We start from the raw sequence: 18349 nt of genomic DNA on the forward strand, positions 1-18349 counted from the left end.
TTCCCTTAAAAGGAGAAGCCCATCAGACCTTGCTGGTCTGATCCAGAAGCCATCTTCGATTCCTGCGTGGGTTGCCTTTGCCAAGGCTTGTTGACTCCAATCTGTAAGCCGACAGCGCCGACAGCAAGAGACTTCGTGGGCCAGTCAGTATCCAGCTCCTGGTCATCGTCGACACCTCCTGGTCCACGTGGCTGCAGAGTCAAGCTTCACAACATCACCTGATCGCATCCTGACATCGCCTAGTTCCTTCCTGGTTCCTTCCTGGTCACTGGCTAGTGACCCAGACTCTGTCCCCTCTGCTTTCAGGTACTCTTCATCCTCGATCCGCCCTTGGATCCACCCGGACACTTCCCTCCTGGGCGCCTGCAGCATCTTTCTTCAAGGCTCCATAGGATTCAGCGACGAAACCCGACACACTTTGACACCTATGCACCCGCTTCCTGTGGGTGAGGTAACGCGAGTACTTTGGTACTCCTGTGGGTATTTACTATCCTAGTGTCTAACTTTCAAGTAGCTTTCTCCTTGTCCATCCGGAAGTGACCTAAAAGAACTAGTTTCCATTTCTTTCGTTCCCATTATAACTCTATGGTAACTCTCGTGTGTGTAAAGACACTGCACGCGCATCCCATGGGCCTCCTGCCCCCTATCCTTTGGTAGTACAGCGTAGCCCCAGCGGTTCTCCAGGCCCTCGGCCTATCCTTTGTTCGTGACGTGGTTCTTATACCACTATTTTAGTATATGGTTCGAAGTGCTCCTAGGGCATTACTGTATTTTGTGCAACTTATTGTATGTTGATTAAGTATCTTGTTATGTGCTTGTGCCTCTGACCTCATAAAGAGTTCAGAGGATTATTGTAGTAATAAATACATATATATTTTCTATATATAACCTGTGTGGTGTCCTTTCATTTGGTATTAAAGGGGTTACATATGGTAAAACAGCTGGCTTCACATGCCCTCTTGAGTTTAGCCTATGACTGCTTTGTCCATGCTACCACTAGGATAGCTGGTCTATAAGGTTGACTTTACAACCATCACCATAAGGGTTGTTTGGACTAATACAGGGTGCCCACTAGAATAGTGGACATCACATATCAGGCCAACTTCTCACACTGGTCTGTTTCGTAGCATCTGATTCCAAGATGCCAGATTAATTTTAAACCAAAGTCAATCACTGTTTTCAGTGTTTCAATTATTTCCCTTTTGGCCAGTGCTGATGTAGGTAAAAACATTGGCTCAACTATTCTGTTTACAAAGTGAATTCATCACTGGCAATGTGAATTGATGCGGAAGATACTTTACTTGAGGGCATTCCATTCCCTTTGCTCATTTTAAGGGAAGCCTTGCACTCCGACAAAGTAATAAAGAGATGACATGATGCAAAGATATAGGGACCCGATGTAGGTAAAATAGAAATACCGATTTCTTAGTACCGAATGTTACTGATTCGGTATTAAGAAATCAGTATATCCTATGTAGGTAAAGAGTCAGTAAAAAATACAGAATAGGTAATATTCCTTAATACCGAATCGGTAATTGAGATTCGGTAATAAGGAATACCTACCCATTCATTTCTATGAGCTTAGAGCCCATAGGAATGAATGGGAAGACATTCGGTATTACCGAATCGGTAATACCGGGAGGAATTTCAAGGGTGCCAGGGTGTCCAAAGGACACCCTGTTGCACCCCTGAAATGTGCATGTGTGCACATGTAGCGCACATCCATGCCCTAGACATGGATGTGTGCCACATTGCACTTTCAAAAAAGCAAAAATTTTCTTTTTTGAAGGAATTCGGTAATTACCACCAACTTGAAGTTGGTGGTAATTACCGATTTCTTAAGGCTCAAAAGCACTCTTTAATGTGCTTCCTACATTGAATTTAGGGAATCGGTATTACCGATTCCTTAAATGCAAAAACAATAAGGAATCAATTCAAAATTCAATTCAATTAAAAAAAGTCTTTATTTCGATTTAGAAATCATAAAAGACATCTTTATAAAAATTTGACAGCTTTAAAACCAATGGGGTAACTTATCATGTAGCAAATTTCATAGTACCAAATAACATCCGGGGGATATATCAAATTGTCATCCGTCCAACTACTAATTAAAAAAATAAATTAAACACATTAAACGACATTTGACATACATTTTGACATCAATTTAATACACGTTATATTTCATAATTTTTTTAAAAACTTGATGAGAAATTCAGAAGGTTATGTAGAGTGTATATCTATATATAATATTAGGGTAGCATGATCATAGTATATGATTTTTTCTTTTTTTTTTTTAAATAGTACACAAATAATCATTGTAAACATGATTTACGAGCTCGGATTATCCACATCCAGTAGAGAAACTTTGCAACAGCTATAACCACAGACAGGGAGCTATTTGTTTTTAAAATCCTTAGAGACTCGCAACCTGTTTTAAGGCCTAACTGCAGGCAAATAGGTTTTAGCCATGCTTGCTTTGGAATGTTATATTCGGGGCAGATAAATAAAATATGACCAATACTTTCCCGTTGAGTTGGGCAGAAAGGACAACTGGGGTTATATCCTCCACTCCATTTGGAAGTGAAGGAGTTGATCGGTAAAGTTCCCACCCTAAACTAGTGGTATCTCTTCCTATCCTCAGGAACGGTAATACAATCCCAGTACCCCTCTAGAGCAGTTGAATGTTTTAGTTCCAAAAAGTCTGCTGTTAATGACGGGCCGTTACAACTACCAATAAGGAATCGGTATTAAAGGAATCAGTATTTACCGATTCCTTATTTACCGATTCCTTACCTACATTGGGAATGGCTAAATACCGGTCGGTAACGCTGAAATTTACCACATTTCAGCGTAACCGACCGGTATTTAGCCACCGACATCTGGCCCATAGTCTCTTATGATTGCCACAACATGTTGCAGAGCACAGATGTGTCCTTGCTTTATTGGTCTTTTATCTCTACATTGCAGATTGTGTGTATTTTGTCGGGGGTCATTTTACCCCTGCTCCCCACTCCCAAATAAGAGCCCAGAACAAATTGTGCTTATGGCACTTATTGGCTAGAGTGCAGTTGCAATAGGAGATCAGTAGGGCCACTCAGTTCTCATTGAGCCACTGCATTAAAGTAAATAGAAAGAAAACAAAAGTTTATTTGCTCACAAAAAATAAAAAGTTAAGGTTGGTATAGTTTTCTACAGCACAGAACACATCAAATCTTTTAAGCGGCTAGTGGTTGTTACTTGATGATCGACTGATGAAAGGCTACTGTTAGAGTTCAAAACAAATTCAGCAGACTATTCAATGAATGACTTGAGAAAATAAAACACATTTTGTGAATGAGTGATTTGACCCAGATGTGTAGCTTACTGATCCAATATCCTATCAGGTCTGGCATATGATGTTACTGTATGGTTCATATGGTCAGTGATAAACTTGATCAGATTGAAGTTGGAGCTATTGTGACATGCCTTGAAATTACACTGAAAAAAATCCAGTGCGCCCATTTGCTTAGATTTGGCCTTATATCACTCTTGGGGCAAAAAGCAGTACTGCACTTGTGAACTATCTCCTATAAAATACATCACTAACTGTCCCATAGGCTTTTAGTGGGCATCAATGATAGTCTGTAAGGAAGAACACCCAGCAAGGACATTCCTAAATTTTGTGGTGAATGGATGCCTTTTCAAGGCATCGGAAGGAAGTGTGAGAGTGAGTGAACTCAAAAGTAAAGTTCAAAGTAATCACTCCACATAACACTCAACTCATTAGCATATAATTACACACCACATAAAAGCAACTGTTAGGTCGGCCCTGGGGCCGACCAAACAGTCAATACCTTCAACAGTTGGCAAGCCACTCCCCCCTGCCCTCGAGCAGGACCTCCCCCAACAAGGCACTTCTGCTCTCTCGCAGCGTGAGATGCAGAAACATAAAATGGTCGTTTTTACCATTTATGTTTCTGCCTTCTCGCACTGCGAGAAAGCAGTGGGGCGATGGCCCCCACGCCCCAATGGGGGAGCCGCCACTGCACTCCAAACCACATATATCTAATTTACAACACATAATTCAACAACATACCACAAAATTAAACAACACACCACATAATTAAACTCCACTACATGACACTAAATACCACACATACTTACACGCCATTACACACAGTCCCACTCCACATAAATCCAATACACTCAAAAACACATAATTACTATCCACATAATACAACTGCACACCATACCACATAATTCCACTACAAAAATCCACTCCACACCACACAGTTTCGCACCACACAATACCACAACTAACAATTCCAATCCAACCCACGTAATTCCACTACACACCACACACATCCACTCCAATCCATAACACATAGGTAAGAGATTTTTACATTTAGAACGCCAATGGTTCTAACTCTTTCCTTTTTTTAAACACCCAGACACACAAATCTGGATCTTAGCACCTACCTATTTGTTCTTTTTCGTCTCTAAAAACGAAAAGCTATCCACACAGTTCCATGCCACACAATTCAACTCCACACATTTCCAATCCACACCACATAGTTTGTCACCAAACCACACAATACAACTCAACAATACAATTACACACCACACACTTAGACATCTTGCCACAAAATTGAACAGCACAACACATAATTTGACTTCACTACATACCACTCCACAACACAAAATTCCATTCCACATAATTACACTTCATAACACACAATCCCACTCCACATAATTCCACTACACCGAATACTGTTTAATTAATTAGTATTAGTAGTAATATACTTTATTCGATAGCCAAGTACCATCAAAGTGTACATTTGCAAAACATTACAAAAATGCATCAAAACCATTTTAAAACATCTCACAACACAGTTAATTTGAAAACAATACTACTCAAAATTCATTTTCTTTGACCATTACTTTTGTGCAAAATGAGAGCGGAGGTCAACCAGTGCTATGTGCAAATTAAGCAGAGAGCCCATAAAACCATATAAAATGTATCTTTCAGCTTTATATATAAAATGAATGTTATTAAAATGAAGCAGTAGCTAAAAAGTTTAACCTAATCACTTGGAATGGCAGTCAGTAGTCTGACACGTTTGTGCCAGGCTGCCTGTAAAAATTTGCTCGTAGCTATAACTATTACAGGGATAGTGTCACTAAATATTTTGTCAACTACCGCTTAATTACTTTCCATACATTTCCACAGCACACCATGCCACATAATTCCACTACACAAATCTACTCCACACCACAATATTTCATGCTACTTAATTACATAACTAACTAATCCAAATAAACCCATATAATTCCACTACACACCACATACAAAAACTCCATAACAAACAAGTAAAGGACTGCTATTTACAATGTCAATTTCTCAAACACAAACAAATGCGAGACAGATTGCATTTCCACTGCTTGTTTTTACGTCGAGCCTATACAGCGCTTGCGCTGTTAGGCAATCGGTTGTAAGTGCTTTGTGGGGGTCTGACTCCTCCCACACTTTTGATTGGCTTTTGCGTGCATCATTTTGAAACAGTAGCCTGCAAATGGCTAATGGTGAGTGCATGTCCCACCTTTTCTGGGAAGTTCACTCCCATAGAGTATTGCAGCAGAAGCGAGCAGCGACGCGCATGTAGTCCCTACGTGTAGTGCGGCTTTTGAGTGCCTATTTTTATCTCTGTCCATGTTGCACAACCCTCCTACAAGCACTTCTACGTTGCTTGGATATGGTGGCACTCTTGCACCCCATGTGCACCTGGGGCATCTGCCAGGGAATATGCACCATAATATTCAGGTGCCTTTGTGGCACCCTCCAGGCTGCTTTGCAGGTCTCTTGGGGTTGCGGTGCAGGCCGACCGTTGGGGCTGCTCCTGTGCCATGTGCCATTGCTGCTGGTATCGCGGTGCTAAGTGGGATCGGTATGCCCAGACGTGGGTCCCTTGCTCACTGTGCCACTGGATTCAAGCTAGCCTGGCTGATGAAGGGTGACATACCCCAAAACCGGTCCCACAATGCTTGTTTCCCATCCAGGGAGGCCCTGGCTTGGCAGTGTGATCTGGACCGTTCCCATGAGGCACAAGGTCAAGACTGATTTGCATATGGCTGGGTCCAAACTGGGGTGGCGTAGAGGGCAAAAGAAAGATGGATTTAACCCAGATCTCTTGACCGGGGAGAATGTTTGAATCATTCAGCATTCCGTCCATCATTTGTTGCAGTTACACTTTTTTCCCTAAGTGGGACTGGTATGCCCAGACATGGGTCCCTTGCTCACTGTGACACTGAATTCAAGCTAGCCTGGCTGATGAAGGGTGACATACCCCGAAACCAGTCCCAGGATGCCTGTTTCCGGTCCAGGGAGTACCTGGCTTGTCAGTTCGGTTTGGACTGTTCCAATGAAGCACAGGGTCAAGACTGCTTTGCCTATGGCTGGGTCCAACCAGGAGTGGCGTAGTGGGGAACAAATATGGATTTAACCCAGATCTCTTGACTGCGGTAGAATGTTTGAATCATTCAGCATTCCGTCCATCATTTGTTTTCACCCTAAGTGGCATGGGTATGCCCAGACGTGAATAAATCAGACATTCACCCCCAGTCAAGAGATCTTGGTTAAACCCATCGTTCTTTTGCTCACCATGCCACCCCAGTTTAGAGCCAGCCATCGCAAAAAAGACCTGAATTTAAGTGCTATTTGTACAAACGTCATGACCTCAACATTATCTCCTACGCCGACAACACCCAGCTGATCCTCTCCCTCACCAGGACCCCCTCACCGCCAAAGCCAACCTCCACCGTGGTATGCAGGCTGTCGCCGACTGGATGTAAGAAAGCCGGCTCAGACTGAACACGGACAAGACGGAGATCCTCATCCTCGGACCCAACTCCTCAGCCTGGGACAACTCCTGGTGGCCCACATCACTGGGTGCCGCCCCTACACCAACCAACCACGTACGCAACCTGGGAGTCATCCTCGACTCGAAACTCACCATGGCCATCCAAATCAACGCAATCTCCTCAACCTGCTTCTACACCCTCCGTATGCTCCGCAAAATCTACAGACACGCGAAAAACCGTCACCCACGCCCTCATCAGCAGCAGACTCGACTACGGCAACGCCCTCTACGACGGAGCCCCGTCCAAGCTCATCAGCAGACTTCAAAGAATCCAGAACGCCTCTGCACGCCTGATCCTCGAAGTCCCCCGCCAAGAACACATCACACAGCACCTGAGAGACCTACACTGGCTCCCCGTCGACAGAAGAATCACCTTCAAACTCCTGACCCACGCACACAAGGCACTCCACAACTCCGGCCCAGAATACCTCAACAGCCGACTATCATTCTACGCACCCAACAGGAAACTCCGCTCCACGACCTCTCACTGGCCGCCGTCCCACGCGTCCACAGAACCACCTCCGGGGGCAGGTCCTTCTCCCACCGCGCCGCCAAGACATGGAACTCCCTCCCCCTCTTCCTACGACAGACAGAAGACACACAGACCTTCAGGAGACTACTCAAGACCTGGCTCTTCGACCACTAGCTGCAGTCTAGCCCCAGCGCCTTGAGACCCTCGCGGGTATGTAGTGCGCTTTATAAATGTTCTGATTGATTGATTGACCAGTGCCAGTGAGCCACCAATGAAAACAGACATGTTATTAGAATATGAGTAAGCTAAACTCCATTGTGGAGTTATGATGAATGCATACTACTCCCTAGACCCTTCCTATCATAAGCATTTCTTTACAAGGATGGTATAAGCATCATTACCTCAATGTTAAAACTCGCTGAAATTGGCAGGTGTGGGTATTACGATTACAAACATAACACAAGCATGGTTAAAAAAAATTGAAACAATGGAATGAGGCCGGTGCCCGCTTTACGGACCTCCTTCTCTGCAATGCAATAGGTGCTGCTTTTGCGAAGGTTTGTAAATGACAATGCCTTTTAATTTTTTATAAAAGGCATTGCCATTTACAGTGCCAATGGCTCGAAGACTTGCGATTGCGAGACCTATTGCATTATAAATGCTTGTTTTTTTCTGGTTCCAGTACCCCCTGGGCCCCCACTCTGCCTATTCCTTACATATGTATTTTACTTTCACTGCAGTAGTGTGAGAATGCATTTCATGAAAAAGGAATATAAAGTAGGGTTTCCAAATTAAAAATTCCAGCCATTTGTTGTTGACAGAGCCTGCAAAGGCCTGGTCTTGACACTAAATGTTGTTATAAATAAAATAGCATGAACTCATCTGTAATGTGACTTTTCTGTCTTTGTTCCCTTCAATTATCAGTCATGGACCATTCAGGCAGTCCTAGAACACAATAAAAAATGCTTTCTATTCATATTTGCTGTTCCAAGTATGCACAGATAAGTGCTGAAAATAGGCTTTAGGTGACTGCTTATGTGTGTACCGTCTGGGACATCAATATAATGAGCTAGCAGCCCTGATCACAAGACTGGAAGTTTGTTGCAGGATGAGCACAATATTTATTTCCTCCACCCTCGATACCTGGCCCCTGAATAATGCCATAATGGCAATAGTTTCACCTGTAGCTAAAACCCTATGCCAGCCCTCAATAAAATGCTGTTACTTCAGATGTCTAGGAATGCACCCTTCATTCAGACTACTCACTCCTCATTCTTGCCCTTCACTTTCACACTCACCCTGCACTCACAGCTATCAGAATGTACTCACACTGATCACGTACGCACACCATTCACCCGCTCATCCTGCACTCACATTGACCACATTGCACTTATGCCACTCACCATGAACTCACACCGTTCTCCCTCCACTTTCCGGTGGTCACATGAGCACACCTCTCACTCTGCACTCAATGTGATCACTCTGCACTCACAATGCACTTGCGCTATTCCCCCGTACCTCTCCCTGCAGTCACATGAGCACACTACTTACCCTGCACTCATGTAACACTTCACTCACTTGTCCCCCTCACTGCTCACTCTGCAGTCTCACTCAAACAAGCCCATCACTAACTATACATTCATTCGTCCCACTCTGCACCTACATCCACACCCACATTCATATGGTCACGTCACTCACCCTGCAGTCACTCCTCTCACCCTACTCTCACACCGTCATATCGCTCACCGTGCACTCACATGGGCACTCCTGTCACCCACACAGCGCAGAGGGTTAATGTGCCTGCTACAAAGAACGTGTACCATGCACATCACATAACTTAGTGCAAGTAAACTACGGGTAGCCCATAAAAAAATGAAATGTTTGTCAGAAAGGGGCTACAAAGGGATGAAGTGCATTGTTGGCAAGTGGTAGTGAGGAAATTCATTGAGAAGGAGATAATGGGGAGGGAGCGTCAAAAAGGAATGTTGCACTGTAAGCAACCAGTGTTAGGGCCAGCCCTGGCTGGGAGTCTTAGCCCCCCCTCCAAGTTCGGGTCTAATTGTGCTACTGCTAATCATTATGTGGAAAAGAAAGCATCCATCCATTCCGGTCAGGACTAAGTCACCCGGTAAGACGCATACTTCGATTTAAAATTATATAAATGGTGCTATGGAAGCAATTGATAAAGAGATTACCGGCGTAGAAGAGAGGATTAGTGTTTGCCAGTATGATATGACTTTTCATAATGCGCTCCCCCGCGTCATGTTCTGTAGGTGAGATAACGTGACCTCTGCCCCCACTGTTGGACGGATGTCATGTCCTGTAGTTGAGATAACGTGACCTCTGCCCCCACTGTTGGACGGATGTCATGTCCTGTAGTTGAGATAACATGACCTCTGCCCCCACTGTTGGACAGATGTCATGTCCTGTAGTTGAGATAACGTGACCTCTGCCCCCACTGTTGGACGGATGTCATGTCCTGTAGTTGAGATAACGTGACATCTGCCCCCACTGTTGGACGGATGTCATGTCCTGTAGTTGAGATAACATGACCTCTGCCCCCACTGTTGGACAGATGTCATGTCCTGTAGTTGAGATAACGTGACCTCTGCCCCCACTGTTGGACAGATATCAACTGTTCATGTGCAGAGTTCTACAGATAGTATAACTTCGGCTTCCCTTTATGATTAATTGTTCCAACCTCCTCTGAAGCGCATGAAGACACCAGGGACTCGCCTAAAAGGAACAGATTACCCTGGAAGAGACAACAATCATGGCTGCAACTCATTCTAAATCTACCGATGCTAAAACTAGAATAAAAACTGCTGGGGTGAATCAAAAGGACTTTAAACCTTACTTGTAGCAGTGCCGGCCTTAGAAACGCTAGTTAGGACCTCCCTAAACTCTAGCATCTGTCAACCACAGTAAGTAAAAGCTATGCCTCTTTCAGCTATCAAGCCTAAAGTCACACGTGTTTATACATCATCACATGGCCCCGTTAGTGGCTCTGATATTATGTCAGTGACATATATTCCTTCTTCAGATTTAGTACCTGCCACACAAGCTAATAATGAGCTGGCTGTGAGTAGATTATCCAGCGCACCGGGTTTTCTCACTTTGCCCCCTGAAGCCACGCCCTTTGTTATCATATTAACCAATGTTCCTCCCTTGCCTCCTGCAGCCACAGAGTCCTGGGAATATATGAGAAATACATCTTTAAACTGGGTTGCAATAAAATAGGTTTCAATGGCCTCTTTTTGAGGACATTGAAATGGTCAGAAGGGTGAGCTGGCTTGGTACGGGTATTAAAAAGCTACGTAGTTTTGAGTTTCAAGACACCTAGAATAGTTGACACTATCTTACAAAGAACAGGTGACTTACCCGTCTCTCCACACCATTTTTGCCCTGCAGCTTGGCTATTTCTACCATCCCTTGTTTTGTGCAACTCGTTCAAGCTTTCCATCAAGACTCCTCTCCACTCAATCACAAGATGTACATTATCTCATTGCAGTCCAAAATCGCTTTACTCCCCTAGTAAATGTAAAGGGAGTAGATTGACTAATCTCTGGCCATGATCCAGGTCCCCACATAGTGTAGAAGTTAGGCATCCCATAACTCCACCTACTACTACCCAGGTAAACTGCTCTACTTTTGACACAGGTGACATGGTTTCCCTTGGCCACTTGAGGTATAGAGTCCTTTTCTGGAACATGGACGCCCACATGGTAAGGGATCCATTCCACAAAGGACTGATTTTGTAACCAACTTTAACATTATGTGTTTCCAAGAATCCTGGGTAGTTGAGCCTGTCCATATTAATGGCTATAGACGTTTTCCCCTACCTGCCATGCCTTCCAGCGCTGGCAGAGCAAAATATGATTTGTGTTCTTATATTGCTAACTATTTGGCATTCCCCAAAATAACAATGTTGTCTTCTACTAGTTATTATCATATTATTGCATCCTCATGCAGTAGTAATAAAGAGGTGTCATTTTTACTTTGCGGAGGTGACTTTAATACCTATTTATGTCCCTTACCCCCAGAAAGGTCTGCTGTATGACATGATTCCGACCAAACGCATTTTTTACATAATAGCCATGGCGACAAACTGAATGAGCTGTTATTTAAGTACGACCTTGTATTTTCCAATGAACTATGTATTCTTTTGCTTCATTTTCAGGGCACATTCAATAGCAGGGGCAATAACATTGTTATTGATTATATTTTATCATCATTCAGACTACATTCCTTTTTTACCAATTTCCCCAGACAGTCCGTCTCTCTTAGTGACCATTTTCCAAAGAGTTTTACTTCCTTGTTAAACCAAGAGAATATAGATAATGTGTGCGTTGTTGAGAATATTTAAATAGCATCATGCAATGGTATTTCCCTACGTTGGTTTAAGATAAATCAGACCAATTTTTGAAAAAGCTGGTCATTAAATATTGGGATGACTTTGCGATTGTCATCCGGATGTCCCGAAATATCCTCCACCTGATCCCCTCCCAATCAAGAAAACTACTGATGCAGGGGCTGGTGAACTCCAGACTGGACTACGGCAACATCTTGTATCTGGGGGCTCCAGCATCAGTGGTTCACAGACTGCAGTGCGCCCAGAACGCGGCTGCCAGAATCCTAACTGGAACTAAAGCGAGATGCTCGGCCAAACCAGCTCTCAGAAGCCTTCACTGGCTCCCAGTGAAAGAACGGATTACTTTCAAGACCCTGTGCATCTCCCACAGAATAATGCACAACGAAGGCCCCCCTATCCTGAGACCTCTGATGAAACCTCATCAGTCCAACAAACAATTAAGATCCGACTCTCTCGCTCTTGCCAGCGTCCCTAAGATAAGAAAGGCCAGAACCGGCGGCCGCCTGTTCTCCTAAACTGTGGAACTCCCTCCCACTTGCCTTGAGGAGAGAACATAACCTCCTCAGCTTTCGAAAACAATTGAAAACCTGGCTCTTCCCTTAAATCCTCATTCTCCCCTTCCCTCTTCCTCTCTGGATCTATGGTCATTTCAGCGCTGGGATGCCCTAGGGTAGCTATGCGCTTTATAAATCTCAACTCAACTCAACTCAACTCATTTGCTTGGATAAAGCAGCCAACCCCAAATACATTCTGAATGCCTTCCTTAATATTTCGAAGGAGATTAAAGAATACCTATCCGGAGGCAACCCCCAGGGAAGCCAACATAAGCAATGATGGTTAGACTCGGGTTGTTCCAAGGCATATAAAGCTGCTCTCCACAAATCCCCAAGGTGCAGTAGAGAGATGCAAATGTGCAGAAGAGACTTAAGATTGGCCCCAAAGAATAAGAAAAATGAGTTAAAGGCCGAAACCTGGGAGGTGTGAGTAGAAGCTAGTGCAATAAAAGACAGTTCAGCTTTTTGGCATGTCATAAATAGCCCTTTTTTAAGAGATGACAGGGCCCGTGAACTGGAGGTTGCCATCATCGAATCAGAGTGGGTGGCCCATTTTGCAAAAATATATTCGAATCCATTGCTGGTGCGGCAGGAGGCCGCCTAACTAGCTGTCTCAATGGATTACCCTTGTAGTAGATCCAAACTTCAGTTTACTTTAGATGAGGTAAACAGGGCCCTTTTGACCAGTAAGGGTGCAAAGGCCCCAGGCCCTGACGGTATTCCAGGGGATTTTTTTGTTTGATTTTATATAGCACAAATTAGACTCGAGAAATCGGGTATCAGAGCGCTTTACATGAGCACCAGTTTTATTACAGAAGGACACATTAATTTTTGTTAGGCACAGAGGGAGTTAAGCGATTTTCCCAGAATCAGAGGATATTGAGCATCATTGCAGAGACTCGAATTGGTGTCCAGGCTTCGAGGTCGACCGCTCTAGCTATAAGGCTACATCCTCTCCCCAAAAACGAATATATTGTTCTGGGCTTCTATCCTAACTGAGGTGTTAAGTAAGGGCTTGTTGAAGTTCATGGTTCCTGAGTACCTGGTCAGATCATTTAATCGTCCCCATCTGTAAGAAAGGTGATCCGCCTCAGCATGCTATCGCCCTATGTCTCCACTTGGTTCTCTGGAAACTATTGCAGGTAGAATCATACTGAATAGGGTGGAGGAGTGGGCAGAAAATAACAAGATATTGTCTGACATCCAGTATGGTTTTCGCAGAGGCTTAGGGATAACTGACCAAGGTCTGAATCCCAATTTGTTAATTGGGAAGAAGGGTTATATGTGTTTATCTTTTGTGGACCTATTTAGTGTGTTTGATTGCATTATACATGATAAATTGAGGTCCATTTTGGAGGAGCTAGGAGTAGACTCACCCATAATAGTGTTTAAGGGAACCGTACTCAGGGAGCATGGCTAGAGTACGGTATGGTCTCAGGGGTGAATGTACCTCTTCCTTTGGAGTAGAGCAGGGCTTAAGCAGGGCTGTTTCATGGTACCATTTTTGTTGACCTTGTATATAAACAGTTTGGGAAATGTGTTGACGCAAAGTTGGAGGGACCTCCCTCAGATTGGTCAGCACCCAATTATGGCTCGTACCCCTATGGGCTTACGTTTACTCACTTGTTTTTCTAACTTTATTCAGGACAGGGGCTTAATGATTACTTTGGATCTGCGTTTCATAATGAAATGTGGGAATGGCACTGTCAGATGTCGCAACTGATTTGTTGACAACACCAAAGTAAGTTTCACCACCTCGTTTTCGTATTTAGGGGTTCTGTTCTCAAAGAATGGGTCATGGAAGAATGCCGTCAATGCAAGGAAGCTATACTACACAAAAGCAACTTCTGCATTAAGCGTCGCACACAAACTTGGTAAGAAACCTGTGAGATAAATGTCAACTATATACAAAGATCAAGTGCTTATCAACAGCACTGTATAGGGTGGGGATATGGTAATATCAACCCGCTTCAAATGGAAAATGCTTTTTTTTGTATTTAGATTTTTACTCTCAGTACCCCAGAATTATTAATCTCAGGTCTTTAGATTTTTACTCTCAGTACCCCAGAATTATTCATCTCAGGTCAGCCTTTCAGAACTGGTGATCCCATTTATAGCTGACTTAGCTCGAAACCACCAAATCCTACTGTAGCGTAAAGTCCAGTCTTGCAATGACACTAACTTAAATCATAAGGTGATCGACGATTGTACGATACTGTCGGCACATTTTCCAAATACCATAGTTGAACTATGTCAAACAGATCTGTCTGGATATCTCCAGGAAGGATTTAGAAAAGATGTGTTCTACAATGTTTGAGGAAACAAGGTTGGCTACAGAACTAACAAAATGGAGTGTCATTAAGAACCAACTGATCCTGCTTATCTCTGATTTGAAACCTTATCTTAAATTCATAACAGTTATCACATGTTTGTTTTTACTAACTTCAGGCTGGATATGTTTCAGCACTTGGTAACATTTCCCATGGTAAATGATTGGTCTGAAAACTTACCCAAATGCCCTTTAGACAATTTATCTGTTCAAAGTACTTTACACATCTTGTTATTTTGTATTTTCTACAAGAACCTGAGAAAACATTTTACGGGTCCAAATGAATGCCGCCCACCTATTTGTTCTGCAATCATTACTGACTCTTCTAGTCTGCTATTCCGTGGGTAGTTACTTTTGTACAGACTTACAACGCAGGAAACATTTGAATGCCTAGAATTGTTTTTAGATGGTGACATACCTTGTTTTTTAATGACATTGCACTTTTTCACACCTTGCCCTTAACATGTCTGGTTGGTTTTTCACATTTTATATTCTCGTAATGTAGACTGATAATGTGCAATAATATTTTAAACTCGGTATGCTTCTATGATTTTTAACATGAAATTAAATAAAGCTGATTTGATTGGGTGTAGCTTTCTCAGACTTGAGTTATTGTCACACAGATTAATATTAGGTCTCGCCTACCAGACCAGGCAAGCTGTCTGGCTGTGTAACACCTATTTTGGGCTTACAAAGAACAAACGCCCAGTTATTGCCTACCATTGTTTGGCTGTACTGTTACTATCTTTTCCCTGCTTCTAATTTGATGACTTTCTAATTCTATCTTGTTACATTTGTTTTTGGCCCTCCCCTGCAGCATAGCCTTTTTACTCTCCTTTTCATTGCCGGACATGTGTCCTTCCACTGCTCACCTTTAGGGAATCACATTGTTTTTGGTTAACTTTTCCAAGAGAGTGCAAGTGCATTGAAGTGATGAAAAAGAGAGGAAAGACCGCCATCTTAGAATGGGGTTACAAAAGCCCTTCCCATTCTGGGAGGATGACTGTGGAATCATGGGAAGAAGACAGTCACGAAGATGGTCCCCATGCAGGAGAATGTCTGTTACAAAATACATGCACCCCCTGGCCTAAGGTGAGAACTACTGGACTCAACTGGTGGTACTATATGAAGTTGCGGACCCAGAATGGAAACCACAACATGCCCAGGATATTAGCACACACAGAAACAGGCTGCCACACAGCTCCGTGGCATGCCCGAAAGGAGGAAGGTGCCATGGCATAGCAGGGAGTGTCCTGAGGCGTACCTGCGATGCTCTAATTGCAATAGCGGGTTGCTTCAGGAGACCGTGACTCACCTTGGAGGAGACACGAGGTGCCGTGGGCTGAACATCGGTCCTCGGTGGTGAGGATTAGGACGCCGCGAGTTGCATTATGGTGACCAACCGTCCATTAATATCACGGCCCACCTGTTATTTGGGCCTCTTGTCCATGAGACATTCTTTCACTGACACCTTTTGTCCGTAATTTCAGACATTGGAGCAAGCTGTCCCCCTGCAAGCGGCCTGAGAGTTCTGTAACTCTCACTGCAGGGGCAGTTCGCGCTCCTGCTGTAAATTCAATGGCTTGCAGAAGCCCCTCCCCAACCCAGCACAGACTGCGATCAGCCCATTATCATTCTGTATGTCAGCCTAATTATCACATAGAGAATGATAATGGGCCTCTCTTTGCACTGACAGAATAACCTCAAAGGGCACGACGACAGCCAAAGCGTACATGAACACCCTCTCTCCTCATACTCCCCTCTACCACCCAACCAATGTCAGACTCTCAAGACTATAATATGCTCCACAACATCAGCAATAACTGTGCTGATACCTGGAAGAGACAGAAATGCAAGTGAGGCGCAAAAAGAGATGCTTAGGATCGGTTATCTATTTAAATTCTGACCACACAACAGCAGTACAAATGAGCACTAACAAGATGTCTGACTAAGCCTTCCTAATGGTGCAACTTGGGCATCTCAGTAGATCTGACAAGTGTAAGTGTAAGGTTGCTGTGGCACTTGCTAACATCAGCAGTGCCAAAAATCACCACCTGGCAGTATGTACTAAAGCAAGTGCACAGTCACACTGTAAAATGTAGCATTGCAAAGGTGCGTTTTAGCAACATCAATGCAATGACTCAGAAACTGCAGCAGTGCCCTAAAATAAAACAACAGTGACTACAAAAACTGCAGCTTTGTAACATCCCGTCCAATAAGTGATTGAACTGGAGGTTACCGGTCATGTATAAACGTACAAATACTTATCTATTTATAAAACAGGTCCAACTAAGCGTATTGTACAGGGAACTAGTAATGTGTGTGTTCTTCTTGAAGTGCCTGTTTAGTGTGAGCCATCAATAGCATTTGTAAACCATAAAACACTTCCTTCCACATCCCACAGTTTCCTGCCAACATGTGTTTGTATCTCAGTCAGTGGAGTTAGCAGAGTGGAGAGGGTGAGGTGGGACCCAAGCTGCTTCCATCAGCCATGAACCAGATTAGAGAATAACTAGGTCTAATCATAAACTAGGTTAGTGACTAACCAGGCCTAACAGGTACCATCAAGACTAGACAAGAAGTTTAAGCATTAGACAGCAAGAAATCTATCAGGTTACCCAGATCTTATTTTGGTGCAAGATTCACAGAGGGAATCCATCCCTCTGGCTACACATTTAACAGGCTCAGAGAATATCCCCTCAGGTTGGGAATGCCTTATCGGCTCAGGCTGCAGAGCTGTTCATCGGGTAACCAGTCCTGTCAGAAGGTCTTGCGATACCTGCATTACAAACACCATGCTGAGTCCTATTTTGATTTGAATACAAAATATTTGCTGTAAAATTAGTTGGATGTATAACATCCTCTTAACTATATACAAGAAATAAAAGACAATCAGCTAGATTCATGAAGCCAAATTGCGATCGCAATAGCTGCGAATTCGCAATTGCAATCGCAATTTGACGGAAAGGAATTTAAGAAAAAACAAAAAAAAAACAAATTGCGAAATCGCAAAAAAAAAATTGCAACTTCGCAAATAAATTCGCAGAATCCTGGAGGATGGGCATTTGCGATTCTGAAATAGCGAGAAACCATGGATTCTGCGAAATCATTTGCGAAGTCGCAAAACAGTCGCAATTGCCATTCATGAAAAATCGCTAAAATAGAAAAACAAGAAAATCGCAATTTGTGACGCGCAAATTAAGAAGAACTCAAATCAGGTGGTAACCAGTACTGAATTTTTTTTTTCTCTCAAAAAACAGTTAAGTTACTCCCGACAGGTGCAGGGCTGACCAAACACATTTAAGGACATGCAGCTGGAGTCTGGGGATTCCCACAATGCCTGGACTCTACATGCTGGTGAGGCGGCGTAGGCAGCAGCGAGCTGCACGCAACAGACGGAGGATACAGGAGCGGATATTCCGCCAGCGGGTCACCCTTCTGGGCCAAACCAGGGAGCAAATCTATGCTAAGTACCGCCGGAGTGGGGCTAGGATAATCAAGCTCATCCGGGACCTAGACTCCCTGATGCAGCACCCTACAAGGAGGACCAATGCCGTGCCCACACATGTGCAGGTATTGTGCTGCCTGCACCTCCTGGCCTCCGGAAGCTTCCAGGGGATGGTCGCTGTTGCAGGGGGAATATTCCAGCCCACCATGTCCCGCTGCCTAAGGAGTTTCCTGGAGGCAATGCTGACCCGGCTACACCACTATATATCATTCCCCACC

At 43.8% G+C, this 18349-nt stretch overlaps 1 protein-coding gene across 2 annotated transcripts in view; it reads left to right on the top strand.

Moving 5' to 3' along the window:
• USP54 (ubiquitin specific peptidase 54) overlaps positions 1-18349 on the top strand; it is a 2015813-nt gene that overhangs the window by 182742 nt on the left and 1814722 nt on the right. The window lies entirely within an intron of this gene.

The sequence above is a fragment of the Lissotriton helveticus genome, chromosome 5_1 (assembly GCF_964261635.1).
Source record: "Lissotriton helveticus chromosome 5_1, aLisHel1.1, whole genome shotgun sequence".
Taxonomy (NCBI): domain Eukaryota; kingdom Metazoa; phylum Chordata; class Amphibia; order Caudata; family Salamandridae; genus Lissotriton; species Lissotriton helveticus.